The sequence below is a fragment of the Odocoileus virginianus genome, chromosome 14 (assembly GCF_023699985.2).
Source record: "Odocoileus virginianus isolate 20LAN1187 ecotype Illinois chromosome 14, Ovbor_1.2, whole genome shotgun sequence".
Taxonomy (NCBI): domain Eukaryota; kingdom Metazoa; phylum Chordata; class Mammalia; order Artiodactyla; family Cervidae; genus Odocoileus; species Odocoileus virginianus.
Genome location: NC_069687.1, coordinates 37,193,753 through 37,212,392, shown reverse-complemented (window position 1 = coordinate 37,212,392; position 18,640 = coordinate 37,193,753). Strand labels below are relative to the sequence as shown.

Here is an 18,640-nt window from a genome sequence, read left to right as displayed (position 1 = left end):
ACACTTAATGCTGAGTTCATGTCTGTCCCTTTAATCTAGTGACTGGATGTTTCTAAAGTGTAAGGATTTTTAAAAAATACCCTTCCATTTTTTTTTCCCCAAAATTTAAAAAATCCAAAAGTTTGGGGAGGTGGGGAGGAATCTACTCCTTCTGCAAGAAGTAGGATTTGGGTAAGTGATAGAAGAAAGGGAGGAGTCAAGGAAGTAAAAATATCCCAAGGACAATCTTTGCCAGATAGATTTCTGAAACCCGGGGGTGAGGAGGGGGAACACATAAATAGATGCCAGGGTCTTTAGAAAGTTCTGCTCTGAATAAAAGTCATGTGCACGCAGTGTCCCATAAGCTTGAGGCTATCCTGACGATTCCTCTCATAGCTGTGGCCTGTGGATATCTCCCAGGGGACTGGCCAGCTCAGACCGGCCAACCCCACTGGTGGCTCCCATTTAAACATTTTGCTGCTTCTCAGCACCTCCACTAGAGGGCAGCAGGTGGAAGGAAGAGGATGGCCCAACGGATCAATGTCAGTGCTTGGCAAGAGCAGCGGTCAAGGTGGGATGCCAAGTAACGGCGGGGGAGGGGGGGCTGCAAAGAGGCAGTTCAACTGAGTGGAAAGGATGAGAGCCTGAGTGATTAACGGTTTTCCATTTCTAAGTGAAGCCAGGGATGGAAGGAGAAAGAGCCCAGTGCAAGAGGAAGCTGGAACAAGGTTTTCCAAACCAGCTGAACTTCAGATTCATGTTTGGAGTTTTCCTAAGACACACACACACAAACACATAATAGGAAAACAGATAAAACTCCAGGACATCACTCTCGGGCTTCTACATCAGAATCTCTGGATATAGAGCTTATGAATCTGTAGTTTTCAAAAAAAAGTCCCAGCTTATTCTGTAACAGCCAAGGTTGGCCTCATTAGGGTGTCTAAGATCCCTTCCAACTCTCAGAAGACTAATTGCACTGACATAAAATAAGCCTGAAGCAGCCTTAAAAATAACAGTAAACTTGTCTATCCCTCTAGTAACTTGTCTTCAGAGAAAGGAGGGGCAGAAGTAACTGAAATTGCTAGATGTGGACTGCAAGTTATGGTGTTCCGAGAGCTATACAGACACAATCTCCCTTAACTTTGTACTCCTTACAGCATGCCTGTGTGCGGGAAGATTTAAAAACCCCATGTACAGCTGGGGAAACCAAATCCCAGGGAGGTTGCCTTGTGGTGGTGAGTCTAGGAACCACGACTGTTGACTTCAGTTTACTCCAGCGCGTGACAATTTCCAGTGTCGTTTCAATTCTGTTCTTTACCTTTATAAACAATATTTTCATCAAATGATTTCATCAAGCTCTAAGAATGATAGATGGCCAAGCCCAAGGTATACGTGGAACAGGAATGGAGACAGGACTAAGAAAAAGCTATGACGGCAAGGGGGCTTCCCTTATGATTCAGACAATTAAGAACCTCTCTGCAATGCAGGAGACCTGGGTTCAATTCCTGGGTTGGGAAGATCCCCTGGAGGAGAAAACGGGAACCCATCTCCAGCCATGTCTTTGGTGATCCAGGAAGCAGGAGAAGAATGGTCAGTGGTAGTCTGTGAGTGAGAAAGATGAAGGAGGGTGCAAGATTGGTCACCAATCCAAAAATGGGCCAAAGAACTCAACAGACATTTCTCCAAGGAAGACATACAGATGGCTAACAAACACATGAAAAGATGCTCAACATCACTCATTATCAGAGAAATGCAAATTAAAACCACAATGAGGTACCATTATACGCCAGTCAGGATGGCTGCTATCCAAAAGTCTACAAGCAATAAATGCTGGAGAGGGTGTGGAGAAAAGGGAACCCTCTTACACTGTTGGTGGGAATGCAAATTAGTACAGCCACTATGGAGAACAGTGTAGAGATTTCTTAAAAAGCTGGAAATAGAACTGCCATATGACCCAGCAATCCCACTTCTGGGTATACACACCAAGGAAACCAGATCTGAAAGAGACACGTGCACCCCAATGTTCATTGCAGCACTGTTTATCATAGCCAGGACATGGAAGCAACCTAGATGCCCATCAGCAGACGAATGGATGAGGAAGCTGTGGTACATATACACCATGGAATATTACTCAGCCATTAAAAAGAATTCATTTGAATCAGTTCTAATGAGATGGATGAAACTGGAGCCCATTATACAGAGCGAAGTAAGCCAGAAAGATAAAGACCATTACAGTATACTAACACACATATATGGAATTTAGAAAGATGGTAACGATAACCCTATATGCAAAACAGAAAAAGAGACTCAGATGTATAGAACTGACTTGTGGACTCTGGGAGAAGGCGAGGGTGGGATGTTTCAAGAGAACAGCATTGAAACATGTATATTATATAGGGTGAAACAGATCACCAACCCAGGTTGGGTGCATGAGAAAAGTGCTCGGGCCTGGTGCACTGGGAAGACCCAGAGGGATTGGGTGGAGAGGGAGGTGGGAGGGGGGACTGGGATGGGGAATACATGTAAATCCATGGCTAATTCATTTCAATGTATGACAAAAACTACTGTAATGATGTAAAGTAATTAGCCTCCAACTAATAAAAAACAAACAAACAAACAAACAAACAAAAAGAATCAGGGGTCACACTTCTGCGCCTGGCCTACCCCAGGGGAGGGCAGAATGATTTCACAAGGATCTTGTCTCAACCCAATTCATTCATCGCAGAATCTCCTTCCTGCTCTTGACCACTCAGTCGTGAGGGTGCCACTTAGAGTCCCCCTTTAGGTATTTTAAATTTTGCAATGTTTCAAAACAGATTTTCAAATAGATTTCACAACTAGGTTGTTTGCCATCAAAGGCTAACCTATGGAGGAACATGCACCAAAGAAGGAGCCTGCATCTCGGCCCTACTCCTGTTGATGACTATTGGAACTTTGGGAAAGTCATTTCACTTTTCTGGGCCTGGGCTTCCTCCTTAATAAACAGAGAGGGTGTGTGCTGTAGCTTCTAGACAAGAACATGAGGACACATTTAGTGTCACATTATTTTTTAATAGATTCCTAACATTTACAGGCTTCCCCGGTTGCTTAGGCAGTAAAGAATTCACCTGCAATGAAGGAGACCTGGGTTTGATCCCTGGCTAGGGAGGATCCCCTGGAGAAGGGAATGGCTACCTACTCTAGTATTCTTGCCTGGAGAATTTCATGGACAGAGGAGCCTGGTGGCTACTGTCCATGGGGCCACAAAGAGTTGGACAGGACTGAACGATTAATACTTTCACTTACATTTAAAACAGGAGACTCAGATAAAAATATTTCAAGACCAATTTTTGGCTACACTCCAATGAAGAACAAATGGAATGGTTTTACATAGCCCTTTCTACCTTCTAACATACTAGATAATTTAAGCATTATTTTTATAGCCTATCTTCTGCCTCACGCACCCACATACCTTCTTTAAAACACACACATACACACATCCTGCTAAGGAAAGCTTGTGGTACAGAATGCTTTATATTTCTTGTTCACTGAAGTATTCTAAGCACCTGTTAAGACTAGTGCCTGGCGCATAATAAATGCTCATAAAATATTTGCTTTTTTAAAACTCTCTTTAATTGAAGTAGTTAATTTGCAATAAAAATATCTGTTGACTCAATTCCTTGTAATTTTATGAAAAGTATGGTTTTCTTGAGTGAAGGAAGCTAAAGACAATAAGTATGACTTAGAGATATGAATGTATCCAACAAATTCCTGATTTAAAAACCATAATACAAGCTTGGTTTTCACTGTGAGTCATCAAATTAGGTCTGCTGGTACATGCTTATGCTATATACAATATATACGGTTCTCATAAATACAATCAAATTGAGATTGAAAAAAAAAAACAATGTTGGGTGAATTTACACAAGAATTCTGAATGTACCACAAGATCCACCTGTCAACTGTTTTTTTCACTCGTAATGCTTAAAAAACAGCACGGCATGCTATTCTAAAGGCATGTGACCAACAGTTCAGTATGCGGAATGTTCCATGTTGATGTGACCTTAAACGTGGAGACTGATTTCTCTGGTGGTAAAAGGCAGGTCTTAAGACTGATGAAATGTAATCTCACACCAATTACATTGATTTCAACAGCTGGCTTTACAGTTCCCATACTTCTTTTCCTAAACGCTCAGGGTTGTCTCCCAGTTCACCCCACCAGGCTCTAATTTTCAAAGATGAAGAGGGAGAAGTGACAGGAAGCGTTGTCAGAAGCACTCAGACGTGGCTGTGCCCTCAAAGGGATTTGTTAGCTGATGCTGAAGTTGTTGCATTCCCCATAAACAAGCATGAGCCGCAGGCTTTAAGAGTGATCTTCCAAAACAAATGTGACTCAGCATCATTAGGGTAGCTCACACTCAAGCTAGCAACTCGGGCTCTTGTCAACCTGCATGGACCTCTGCAACAAGGAATAGCAAAAACTGCAGGCAGGCAGAAAGGGGGGAAATGCTTTAAGGTAAATGTGGCTCCATCAGAAACATGTTATTTTTTTTTATATGGAGCTTCCTCTTTAATGAATATTTAATGCAGAACACTTTGGAATAAAGTTTGGAAATTCTGGTACTTTCATAATGGTCAACCTCGTCTCTATGGTACTAACAGGTAATTACTCAGATGGAATTATTTCTACCTAAACATACAATGTCAGATTTAGAGCTTAAAGCAGGTATTCATGATTCTAGGAATGGTTCTTCTTGAATCAACAGACCTCATATGAATTCATTGAGGTTTATCTGAAGAATATACTCAAGACTGAGCTTCCTGTATTTGTGGAAGGAATACAGGAAGGAAATCTACATAAGGAAATCTGGATTGGAGAGTTTGTCTTTACTTTTTTGTTGTTGTTTGATTGTTTGCTATCATTACAGCAGATATGAAAAAAGACAGGAAAAAATAAGAGGTGTCTAACTTCAATTAAGTTGCTCATTCAGATTTCATACTCCTTTAAGTGTAGCCCTAAAAAATAATTACTACCTTAATCAATGCTGAGCATTGTCAGCATGCACCTTAAACACTCCTGGCAAAACTGCATGAATATATGTCATTGTCTGAAGGAGAATTAGTCACAATTAGTTGAATGGTGTTATCACAGAGCTTGGACTATGCAGTCCAACTGGTTCTCTATGGTTTCGGTCAAAGGCAGCCGTTCCTTCCGTGGGGTTCCCACAGTATTTTGTGCATGTTCTGTATATTCTTTATGGGATGTCTTCTAGGATTGTTCTCTTTCTTCCAAGTCCTTTGTTTACTTGGCAAATCTTTAAGGCTCTCAAAGTGTATTTATTATTTAAAAGCGTCCTTCACCTGGCTCAAAAAATCTTGGATGAACAAATGAACCAGTGAAAAGATAAGAGCTGCACTGTAACTATACACACACACACACAATTTTTTTTCTTTCCCTTTAAAAGTCTATAAACATGCTTTGTCTAATCTGACCCCTGCAACAATCCTGAGCACTGTCAGGTCAACATGCAAGCTCCTGGTCTAGGGTAGTGGTTCTCAACTGTGTCATTTCCCACCTCCACCACTCCCTCTCCGCCCCCACGCCCACCCTAGGGAACACTTAGCAATGTCTGGAAATGTTCTGGTTCTTAAAACTGAGGGTGGAGGGTACCGTCTAGAAGCTAGAGGTCACAATTCTGTTTAGAAAGCATGGAAAAATAACATACCAAAAATGTAGACTTTGGGAACCAAACCTGTGCAGGTAAAAATTTTAGTTCTATCAGTTTCAACTCTGTGACTGAGTTATTTAATTTCTCAGCTTGTCCATTTATCATCTTGAAATAGAGGTGATGATACCTTGCTCAGAAAATTATCCATGAAAGCTCGGTGAGCTGGCATGTTAAGTACTTGGCATAGTTACTGGTAAGAGTTAGGTTTTTAGTAAAGGCTAATCTCTTCTTTGTTTCCTTCAAGAGGGGAAGAACAAGGACAATTAGATCGCTTTTCTAGAAAGTACTCTATGCCTATTGCAATCATCCCCAAATAGAATGGGTTCCCAAGTCATACAGGTCTGGGGTTAAGGTTTTGGAGAGCAGTGCTGAACTGCCAAGGCACTCCGATGCCCCACTCTTAATCCAAATACAGCTTCATGTCTTAATTTTGATTTCTACACAGTAAGTTTCCAGGCATGATTTTGTGTGAATGAGTAGCTCATCAAATTTTTAAAAGGAAGAAAATCAGTGGATAAGAAGATTCCTAAGATTTCTTTGTTCTCCCTGTTCTCTGCATGTCTGTGTTGTTGGGATTGATATTCACTAGAACATGCATGATCCTGCTGGAGATGGAGTTAGAAAAGATCCAAATGTGTTCTTTCACTATACCCATGAAATTTGGGAATCATTTTTGTAAGTTGTAGAAAGATATTCAGTTGTAATAAACAAAAGGGACTTCTAGGCCCCTCTTTATAGTTCTCTTGTCACTGCAGTACTATGAGTTCCTGCTCACCCCACCCCCCAGATATGTATGATTTTCTCAAAGGTAAAAGGTGTAATTAACTTGCCAGTCCCTGGTAGCTCAGATGGTAAAGAGAGAAACCAAATTTATGAGAACAAGAATCTTCCACTCATTGAAATTTCTTTTTGTGTTACTCTTTTCGGATAAAGGGTCATGTTGTCAGAAAATAAAACTGTATCAAGAAATTGTTTAAAAATAAATCTGTTACGTCTTTCTTGCCATTAGTGATCCTGCCTAATGGTATAACAGGAAATAAACACTGACCAATCACCAACTCTAAGGGGCTTCCCTGGTGGCTCAGAAAGAAAGAAAGAGAAGTCGCTTAGCCATGTCCAACTCTTTGTGATCCCATGGACTGTAGCCTACCAGGTTCCTCCGTCCCTGGGTTGGGAGATCTCAAGAGTTAGACATGACTTAGTGACAGAAGCACCCAGACTTCGTGAATGGAGGAAGTGGTGGTTTTGTCACTAAGTCGTGTCCGACTCTTGAGACCCCATGGACTGTAGTCCGCCAGGCTCCTCTGTCCATGGCATTCTCCAGGGGATCTTCCCAACCCAGGGATCAAACTCACATCTGCTGCATTGCAGGCAGAGTCTTTACCACTCCAGTACCTCTCGCCTGGAAAATCCCATGGACGGAGGAGCCTGGTGGAATATACTCAATGAGTGGAAGAGTCTTGTTCTCATAAATTTGGTTTCTCTTCCACTGGTTTGTATGGACAAATCTTATTAGAAAAATGGTACTGATAAATCTATTTGCAGGGAAGGAACAGAGCTTCAGATGTAGAGGACAGACTTGTGGACACAGTGGGAGGAGGAGAGGGTGGGACACATTGAGAGGGTAGCATTGATGTAAATACACTATCATGTGTAAAGTAGACAGCTAGTGGAAAACTGCTCTATGACACCCAGAGCCTAGCTCAGTGCTAAGCAGAAACTAACATAGCATTGTAAAGCCATTATCCTCCAATTAGAAAATATATTTAAAAATATTAATAGACTCATTTTAAAACACTTTCTGATGCAAATGTTGTGAGGAAGTAGAACTCTTGGGAGGACAGAGAGAAATACAAGATAAGAGAAATATAAGATAAGAGAAATATAAGCATTGTTTTATCAATGTCTCTGATTTTCAATAAATTAACAAATATTTTTTGTCTCCTCCCCTACCTCACCCCATCCTGCCCAGGTTGGATGCATGAGATAAGTGCTCAGGGCTGGTGCACTGGGAAGACCCAGAGGGACGGGGTGGGGAGGGAGGCGGGAGAGGGCATCGGGATGGGGAACACATGTAAATTCATGGCTGATTCATGTCAATGTATGGCAAAAACCACTACAATATATTAAAAAAAAAAAGAAAGAAAAATGGTGTAGGAACAATGTTATAGCCAACATAAGTCCAAGGTAGAAAATAGGGAATGTTAATCCAATGAAAATGGGGAAAGTTTTGGTAAGGAGGTAGAGACTTAGAAACGGGCAAAAAGTAGACGGTATAGGAGTGAGTGTGGTATAATTCTCTGGGCATACTAGTAGAGAGGGGAGATGGCTTTCCTTTACTTGATGGCTTCTGCATTCATGGAGAATCCAGGAATGACAAGAAGAGAAAACACAGTTGATTTCATAAGACAGTTCTTGCACTTTCTTAGAACAACATCGGGAGAGCCTTGTAGATAACAGGGCTGCACAGTAGCACACAGTATTGTTCAGTGGCCCAGTAGGTACCTTTTAAGGATTTTTCCCAAAAGAAGAGGTGGCTCCTATCTCCACAAACTTGGCTACTGATTTAGCCTCAGGAAGAGATGCCCATTTGATTTGAGGAAAATTGCCCATACCTCATCATAAGTCTCATATGTAAGTATATGGGATACTTATATATGCAGTAACAAGGTCCACACAAAGTCAAAGTGCTACATTAAACTGAATGAATCTGAAAGCTAGAGAATTTACAGAAGGAGTTCAAGTAATTGTCTCTTGTCTTTTTGACATAATATAACTATGATTCTTGATCGAGGCTGAGCAAACACATGCAACTTCTAGACTTCAGCTGAAATCTCTGCAGAGGTGAGTATCATAGTTCGATAGGCACTGTGGGGATCCTAAGACACGTGTGAGGCAGTGTATTGTGCACTATGGGGTCAGACTGCTTGGGTTGAACTCCTATTTTGGCCTTCGCCAGTTATGTAAGTGAGTTACACAATTATTTTTGGTGTCCTTACCTAATGCAGGTAATAATGGAACTTATCTCTTATTATTGCTGGAGGGATTAACCAAGGTTACAAGCATGAAGTACTTAAAACTAGGTCCACTGAAATGCTTCAATTATTATCACAGTGAACTGGTTTTAATTCACTCTCTCCATATGCCCAGTCCACCCAGTGACCAACTTGGGAAACTGGGTGGGCCTTACTCCTCTTGGCCTTGTATTTGCCATATGCAAATGCTCAAAGAATGTAGACTGAAGTCAACTGACTTGCCCAGCACCACTCCCAGTATCACTCCAGACCCACTTGCTGGATGGATCAGATTCAATTTTATTAAAAGTATAAGAACCAGAGAACTAAGATTTGATCAAACTTGTCCTACGAACATTTATTGTTAAAACTATAACTATAGAACAGTGTCCAATCCCCTAAAAGTTTATACCATCAGGTCTTAGTTCTATTGTTGAAAGCACTTTTAACATTAGAATCCTCTTCTAGGCAGTTTTCTGGATTCACTGTTAAAATTACCTTTAGCTTCCAAAAGTTCCTTGTGTAACTGAATTGCTCCTTTTAGGCATATATTGTTATAATTCAAATTCTTCATGTCTGTTTAGTTTGCATGTTTATTTAAGGCCTCAGGGTTTGTAGTCAGTCAACCTGAGATTGATAAGAGTTACCCGTTGTTGAATACTTGGGGGGTTTTCCTGTCTCATCTCAGCAGGTGCTTTACTATTGTTACTTCCTTGATGGTTTTAAACAAGCTCTTTTCCTCACATTTAACAGATGAGAAAACAGGCTTAGAGAGTGTAAGAAACTGTAAAAGCCTTTGTAGCACATGTTATCAGCGCTCTGCTGATGCGGAGCCCATATCCATATTTGTACACATGCATTCCTTCTGTGACTTCACTCTCAACACCCGGCACCTGTCTCTGTCACCTGGGCCTGCACTGGGAGAGCCGAGGGTCTCTAGGGTTTGATGACCTCCCATGGTCAGCCCTTAACCACCAACCGATGGCTGTTCCGGACAGCTTGAAACACTACTTTAGAGGAGACTATGCCAGATATCATCCCATCATTCAACCCTACCACTGTGGGATAGCACTGGATATTGAATTCTTGTTTCTTTTTCTTTTTTTAGTCTTTCCCTTGTCTCATTTCTCTACTCTTTTTCAGTTTTCCCCTGGAATATTTTTCTAATAATCCACTTTCATTTAAAAGTGTTTCCTTGTTTCAGCATCTGGCTTCTGGGGAACTCAACCTAAAAAATACCACACAACTCATAAGTGACAGAACTGGGATTCAAACCCAGTTCTGACAAAGTTGGAGATCAGTGCTCTAAAATCCCTAATCTAGACTGCTTCTCCTGACAGTAGCAGAGAAGACAGAAGCAGGAATCAGAAGTGGCTGGTGCAGAGACTTGCTACTGGTCCTACGCCCTATGCAGCTCTGTACGTTCTCCAAGTACTGGCCAAGGCCATCTGACCAGCCTCTCTCCTTTCCCCGCGGGAGTTCTTCCACAAGTGCCCTTTCCCCTCTGAAGGTCTAGGCCTCTGGTGATTGCTGCTGTCTCCTGTTATAGCCAAGGGCAATGTCATAGAACCAGAGGGACATCGTGTATAACCAAAGCAAATGCAGATCAAACTGGGCTCCTAGCAACTAATGCAGAAATCAATCATCAGTCTACATGGTATTTACTGAATGCCAACCGAGGGCTCAGCGACCGACACAGTCCCTTCACATCAGCTTAGAATCTCAGTCTTTTCCTTCTACCTTCGGCTTTAAGGCATCTGTCGACTCTCCTCTCCCCTCTGTCAAAGGCTTCTGACTTTGGGTTTACAGCAACCTGCTCTCAACCAACATGGTGGAGGGTGGTGGAGAAATCACTACCCTCTCCAAATTTGATGGTTAGGAAATAGTTTCACTTTAGATAACATCTCATGTTAATGAAAGTGCTACATATTCTTTTGTCTTTAATAGTCTTCTATTTTTTTCCTTAAAGTAAGATTTCAAGACTTAAAAATATAGGCTTTCAGTATTCATCTACAGAAATAAGACAAGACAGGTCACCCTAGGGAGTAGCCACATTTTCTCCTCTCACAACCATCACGGCTATACAAACAACAAGTTTGACATGTATACATGGCCAGGGCATGCACAGGAGTTAATCTAGTTAACTTCTATTCCTCGATAGGAGCTTTCCAGGAAGTCAGGTTTAGTGACAGCTTCAAAGGGAGAGAGAGCTAGTCAACCATGCCTATGAAATTCAGAGCAAACATCCAAAGACTATGGTGTTGGCACGGCTAACAAGGGAAGTCAGGCACAGTCACAAACCCATTTGTAAACTCAGCCCAGGCTGTCTAAGCACAGAACCTCAATACTTCACTGCATTCTCTACCCTAGAGCCCCGTCTGGCCCAACTGTGCCCTGACACAGGGCAAGGCTCTTTGACTGGTTCCCACAGTTCCTGACTGCCCTGCTTTCTTCACAACACATTCATTCATTGTTAGTTATTGTTAGAAAAAGCATGGAGCCTCTTTAATTTTTTATTTTAATACCAAAAACATTTTGGATTGGGGTACAACCAATTAATAGTGTTGAGGTAGTTTCAGGTGAACAACAAAGGGACTCATTCATACATATAAGGCAGGTACTTCCTGCTTCACTCAAGGAAATAGCTGGGCCACTGGTTGGGCAGTGGAGGAGAAAGGAAGGCCCTGAATGTTAGGCTGTCAGAAGTCCTTTCCTAAAAAATGAGCTCTCAATGTGGGGGAAGCGACTAGTATTCTTGCCTGGGAAATCCCATGGACAGAGGAGCCTGGCAGGCTACAGTTCATGCAGTCACAAAAGAGTCAGACACAACTCAACAACAACAAACAAAGGCAAGGTAAACACCACCAATTCAATTTCCACTAATGTGAATCTATTAACATGGAGTTGAACAAGAAGTTCATTCGGGTTTTTCCACGGAAAGCCCTGAATCAACTTTTTGGCCAACCCAATACTTGGTAACGCATGACTGTTCACAAGTCAAATATTCTGAACATTAATTCTCCTTCCACAAATTTGCAAGATTTTATTACTCTGCCGACAAAGGTCCATCTAGTCAAAGCTATGTTTTACTCAGTAGTCATGTATGGATGTGAGAGTTGGACCATAAAGAAAGCTGAGCACCAAAGAATTGATGCTTTCAAACTGTGGTGTTGGAGAAGAGTCTTGAGAGTCCCTTGGACTGTGAGGAGATCAAACCAGTCAATCCTAAAGGAAATCAGTCCTGAATATTCATTGGAAGGACTGATGCTGAAGCTCCAATACTATGGCCACCTGATGTGAAGAGCCGACTCATTGGAAAAGACCCCGAGGCTGGGAAAGACAGAAAGCAGGAGAAGGGGACGACAGACGATAAGATGGTTGGATGGCATCACTGACTTCAATGGACATGAGTTTGAGCAAACTCCAGGAGATGGTGAAGGACAGGGAAGCCTGGCGTACTGTAGTCCAAGGGGTCACAAAGAGTCGGACATGACTGAGTAACTGGACAACAACTACAAGATTAGATTACACAAAATACAAAATTTTTTCCTTTTCAGGGATGAAGACTGTAGGATTTTTATCAAAATGACTGACAGTTTTGAGAGTTTCATACTTTCAGATGAGCTCTCACTGGCAAACAGGAAAAACCTGATATTTCAGGGATGAGGCAGGGAAAACTGATCAGCTCTCCATAAGATCGCTCATCAGGGTCTTTCGTAATCAAAAGTTCAATGTCCAAAGGGGAAGAGACAACTTGGATCTGGAATCTGAAACTCTCATGACACGTCTCTGTCTGTCAATATTTGAGGAGATTTAATCAGGGAGGTGGGGCGCAGATAAAGGTGGTTCAGTGGTAGGTGCTGGGTGACTGGTCTATTCAATGAAGGATGTTGGCCAGTGGCTGGTATATGGGGTACAGAGTTCAGTCACCTGGGAAAAGGTTGGCAAGACTTAGACATGGCATCAGATGCCCAGGCATCGCTGGGTTGGGCAAAGTTCTGACTCTAGAGGCATCTGAAGTACAGAGCAAGAAAATGACTCTTCTGCCCACAAATCACGGCTTTGGGTCAGGCACAGGAAGGCTTGGGGCTTTCTGGAGAACAGTTTCTACAGCTGTACAGCTATTTCCAGACCCTTCTGACTAAAAAGGGGTCCAGATTCAGCCTCTGCCCTGGTGAGAGCTGGGTATAACAGAGCATTAGTGACAACTATGGACAATGACTAGGGAAGTCCCAGGTCAGGATTTAGAAGTTGATTTCCTTAAAGAAAATGAAGATCAAAAAAAAGAAAAAGAAAATGAAGATGTACTCCATGTCTCAGAATGTTACAGGATGGGGAAACAGGGGTGAACAAAACACTCTACATGAATCTTTAGGTCTACTAAGTTTTAACCTGTAACTATTTATTACACAGAGTTTGCAGTGGTCATTTTGTCAATCTTTTAAAAACAAATTGCATATATTTCAAACTCAATCCCTAATGTGACACACAACTTAAAACACAGATGTCATGACAACTTCATTTAAAAGTGAAAAGTGAAAGTGTTAGTCACTCAGTCATGTCTGACTCTTTGCGACCCCATGGACTATAGCCCACCAGGCTCCTCTGTCCGTGGAATTCTCCAGGTAAGAACACTGGAGTGGGTTGCCATTTCCTTTTCCAGGGGATCTTCCTGACCCAGTGATCAAACCCGGGTCTCCCACATTGCAGGCAGATTCTTTACCATCTGAGCTATCAGGGGAAGATACATTTAGAAGAGACATGCAACAAATGTCATCTCTCCCACCCCCTGATCCTCTGCCACTGACTGCCCTTCTAGAAGCCCATCCCTCTGTCCTGTGTCTTGGTGAAGTTTCTAAAAACAATGAACAAGATGCTGAAACATTCCCTCTGTGTGGACACACTCCTCCATGCTCTAACACCTGCAACCTTCCTGTGGAGATGTAACACGGACACTGTAATTAGTTAAGGTTAAAGCCTAAGGCTGGTGAGTTGTTTCATATATAGAAACAGAGATTCCTGACAGATGTATCTGACAAAACATAGCGGATTCATTTTTGGGCAGATTTGGGGAATACAGACCAGAGAAAACTGATTTCCAGCTAAGGTTTGAAGTAGCATTCCAGACCCTGGGGCCTCCTGGTCTGCACAGCGCTGGAGAGACAGGGCACCATGGAATCCTCTCTGTGTGATTGGCTGCCTCGGATTTCAGACAGTGTTTATGCCACACATCATCGCCACCTTGATGCTGCTAACTACAGATGAGGAAGGGGCTGTGCTCTGGGTTTGAGAGATGACCCTGTTGACAGCATGTGAGAATTTCTTGAAGAGCCAAAACAGGACCACGGTGCCTGCTGCTTGGGAAAACTGAGGGTGGCCCTTAGGCTGTGGCTGCTGGTGACTCTGCCTAATGACCAAGTTATAGACATACATGACTATAGATAAACAGGCAGTTCCGAGGAGCAGGGGATGGGCCCCAAAGATGTCTTTGTGGATGGCTCTGAAATGCCTAGAATTCTTTATCACTGAGTTTAAGGTTAAGGCTTTGAACTAAACCAACTCCGAGAAAGTAATCCAATGACTTAAAATCAGGGTGAGAAGAAAACCAGCTCCCACAGGATCTTCCTAAGAGGGTTTCCTAGGGAAACCTGGGTGACAGAGAGACGTGGGACCCTAGCTATGACAGATGACATCAGCCAGAGAGAGTCTGGCCAGGCTAGTCCAAGCCAGCGTGGACTTCTGCACACTTAAACTTAGGTGAGCCCCTGCTCAAGGCAGGAAACCAGGTGTGTGGGTGAATGGGAGCTGATGGCCATCATCATCAGCAAACACATTCTGTCCACCACATTCCTGACCCCGCATAACATGAGCCCGAGTGTGGGCTACTGAACCAAAGTGGTGTGTCCACACTATGCATAGAAGCTCTTGTCCTGTAATGTTGGCATCTAAAGTGGAAGGCTGGACATATAGTCCAACACTGGCATGTGGGACCTGAACGTTCAAGGTTTAGACTACTCTTGTGTGGTTCCAGTCCTTTTAATACTAATTAGCTAGGGTGCAAACCTCATCACTCACACAGGTGAGTGCTTCACAGGGGTGAGTCACGTAGCTACTGTGGAAGCCTCATCGACCTCCCAGATTCTGCTCAGTGCATAGCCGTGCTGCCCTCGACTCATCCTGAGTGTCTTTTATGCCTTCCATGAGATAAGTGCATACGCCAGGGGTGATCAAATATCTGGGGATATGTTAAGGTCTTGGGATTGAGTCATGAATGTGCAGAGACGACATGGAGTCAGGAGTTCAGGCCTTTGTTCCTGCCGTGGACCCTCGGGCTCAGTGGCCAAGCCATATCCCAGACACACCACAAGGGGGAGGAGACAGCCGTGGGCCCCGGGCTGGGAAGAGGCAGGAGGGGTTCTGTTAACGGTCCAACAGGCAGCTCGCTCAGATGCTCTGTTGTCTTCAGTCTCAGTGTTCCCCCCCCACGCAGCTGTGCCGTGCAAGTAACACTTCACTCTTAATGGCTGAGCTGTATTCCAGGGCTTCACTGACAAGTGACTCACTGCTGATGCTGGTAACACGAACTCAAGGTGCAGAAACTTTGAAATGGATGGGGTAAGAAAGCTCTGCCAGGTCCCCAAGTCCAAAACCCACACGTAACTGGACTCCAAGTGCTCCTCAACATCTGTCTGTAACCCATCTATTTTTTTTTCTTTTTAACTACCACTGGCACCTTTGCATCATCTCTCTTAACCTATTACAACCACCTTCCTCCACATTTATCTCTCTCCAGTTCACTTTTAATCTACTATGGCCATTGTAACTTTCAATCTACTACTACAAACATTGTCATTGTTTCCAAAATGACAGTATAATAGTAGTATTACCCTGCTTAAAACTCTTTAGGGACTTTCCTGGTGGTTGAGTAGCTAAGACTCCATGCTCCCAACACAGGGGGCCTGGGTTTGACCCCTGGTGAGGGAACTAGATGTCACGTGTCTTAAGTAAGAGTTTGCATGCAGCAATTAAAGATACTGCATGCCACAATGAAGACTGAAGATCCCTAATGCCACAAGTAATACCTGGCACAGTCAAGTAAAATCATATATATTTTAAAAATCTCTTTAATAACCTCAGAGGACCACAGTTAAATTAGGTTTACTTGTCTGTCTTCTATAGCCCATGAGCTCCTTAAAGGCAGATAAGTAGATTCAAATTTACATTCAATAAAAACTTGCTGAAAGACCTCATAACCCACCAAGGTCTCTGCATGTCTTCCATTGGCATCATCCAGGTAGATGAGACCGGAAGCTCCATCATCTGGACTGCTAGGACTTGAACTCCAGCAGCTAAGCCATCTGTGATACACCAAGAGGACCAGGTAACATAGGGCTACTGATGTTCACAGCACCAGAAGAGACTAAGACTTCTTGTCTCTTGAAGTAAAAGACAGCATGAATCTCAAGCGCCATGGCTTTCTCGCTAACTTCTAGGGTGAATTTAAGGAAACCCTTGAACTGCTCCGTCTTGAAAACATTTTTAACAGGTACACCTTTTACTGTTTACCAACTACAGCCATGACTCTAATACATGGATGAAATAAATCCTGCATGACCTGAAGCTCCCAGGGCTCTGTGGGGCTTTGCCTGAAAGTGGGCATGAAAGAGAAAGGTTTATTAAAAAAAAAAAAAAGAATGCTCTTGCCACTGGGTCATTATTTCCTATTGTCAGCAATTAGACCAGAGGCATCTTTTCTTTCACAAAAGTGCTGTGTATGTTTGCATAAGTTTACAAAAAACGTTCAAAGATAGAAAATATTATTTGAGGGATCTTGGTTCCTTTGGGACATGGTCTCTCACTCCTAGTGTAAGTTTTTTAATGGAATGATATTTAGAGTTATAAGATACTAATGATGTGCTTTGTCTGCAAACCATGCCCTACACACACCACACACACACACACACACACGTATGTATGTATATTTGTTTTGGCCAAGTTGCCAAAATGGGATGACTTATGGGATTTAGTTTCCCCACTAGGGATTGAAGAACCTGGGCCCCGGCAGTGAAAGTGACGAATCCTAACCACTGAACCATCAGGGAATTCCCTATATATGCTATATATAAATACTACACACACACACACACACACACACACACACACACAATGCACCACCATGAACACTTTCACCTGGCCTAAAATATAAGAACTATGACTTGCTGGATATGGTGTAAGCCTCTCCAATACTACCCATCTTCCCAGCCCAACAAGCCTTGCCTTTTCCATGAAGCTTTTGCCATCTCTAGACCTTCTATAATTTATCTTGAATTCATCAACCTAAGTTTACATAGAAAGGGAATAATTACAAACACGGTGTTCACATAGCGTATACTCTGACCAAATTAATTATACGTCTTCCACAAAGGAAGTGCTGAAAAAACATCTGTTGGATGCTGTGTGTGAAACAGAACCACTCACTGCCTAGCACAGCGCCCTGCATGTAGTGTAAGCCCAGCAACCAGATGACTTGCTCTCCACGTCTGCCGCCTATCTACACCTGAGCACTTTTTTTTGCTGTTCCATCACCGTACATGCTACTTCTCTGCAGCCATGCCTGCTCTTCTTAGCCTTTCAAATCTTAACCCAGTATTCTCATTTCTGCTGAAATAACACCACCATCCTCTGGGAAGTCCCCTCTACTTCACCACAGCTTGACATGACACTCCTCTCTTCACTCCTCTTAAAGACAGCATTTCAGGCCACTGTTTCCGTACATAACCCCCTCATACAGTCATTCTCTATGGATATGCTTGATCTCTTAAGTCACGATAAATTCCTTGAAGGAAGAATCACTATCTTCCTCATAGCCCTGAGTTCAGTCTTTAAAAATGAGAAGCTCTGAAGAAATATCCGTACATTGAATTTGTTGAATTAAACTGTTCAAGCCACCTTGATCTATTCTTTTCCAGAACATCTTGGTCATTTGTATTAATCACATAATCTAGACCTTAAACCTATTGTCTCTCATTAATACCTACAGGTTCCTCACATCCCAGCTAGACTGAACTTCTTCACGGCAGGGCTTGCCTGCTCTCACTTGAGGTTGCTGAGGTCAAGAGGATGCTCAATTGTGGACCAACAGAAAGAGCAGAGGTACAACAACATATAACAGGTGCTCCTCAGCAGTATGTTTATATCCATAACATCTTTATGCGCATTTCTCATTAAAATCACTATCACAGGAGCAGCAGTTTTAAGGCAACCAGTTGACAGTTCAACCCTGTGAAGCTCTCTGAAAATGGGGCATTGTTGCTCATTTCTGATTTTGGAATAAGAAATTCTCCCTGAGAACCCTCTTACATAGTTGGTGGGAATGTAAATTGGGGCAGCCACTATGGAAACAGTATGGTACTTCTTCAAAACACTAAAAATAGAAGTACCATGTGATCCATCAATTCCATTCCTGGGTATACATCTGGAAAAAATGAAAACACTTATTTGAAAAGACAGAGGTGCCCTGATGTTCACAGCAGCATTATTTACAATAGCCAAGACATGGAAGCAACCCAAATATCTATCAACAAATGGATAAAACAAGATGTATATATGTGTTAATATACAATGGACTATTACTCAGCCATAAAAAAGAATGGAATTCTGCCATTTGCAATAATGTGGATGGCCATGGAGGGTATTATACTTACTGAAAAAAGTTAGAGAAAGACAAATACTCTATCATATCACTTATTTGTGAAATATAAAGAATAAAACAAATAAATGTATATAGCAAAATAGAAACAGACTCACAGAACTAGTAGTGAATAGTAGAGAGAGTGAAGAGAAAAGGGGTAACATAGTGATATGGGATTAATAGGTATAAACTACTATATATAAAATAGATAAGCCACAAGAATACATTGCACCATCTGGGAAATTACA

The 18,640-nt window shown here is 42.4% G+C and overlaps 1 protein-coding gene and 1 long non-coding RNA gene across 7 annotated transcripts in view; one reads left to right on the top strand and one right to left on the bottom strand.

The window, feature by feature from the left end:
• Positions 1–18,640, bottom strand: part of GHR (growth hormone receptor) — a 297,127-nt gene that overhangs the window by 144,291 nt on the left and 134,196 nt on the right. The gene's annotated exons all lie outside the window — the stretch shown is intronic.
• LOC110133979 (uncharacterized) overlaps positions 1–18,640 on the top strand; it is a 202,283-nt gene that overhangs the window by 173,546 nt on the left and 10,097 nt on the right. The window contains exon 2 of the long non-coding RNA XR_011491204.1: positions 17,742–17,854. This is a non-coding gene — a long non-coding RNA (uncharacterized lncRNA). The remainder of the gene's footprint in view (positions 1–17,741; positions 17,855–18,640) is intronic.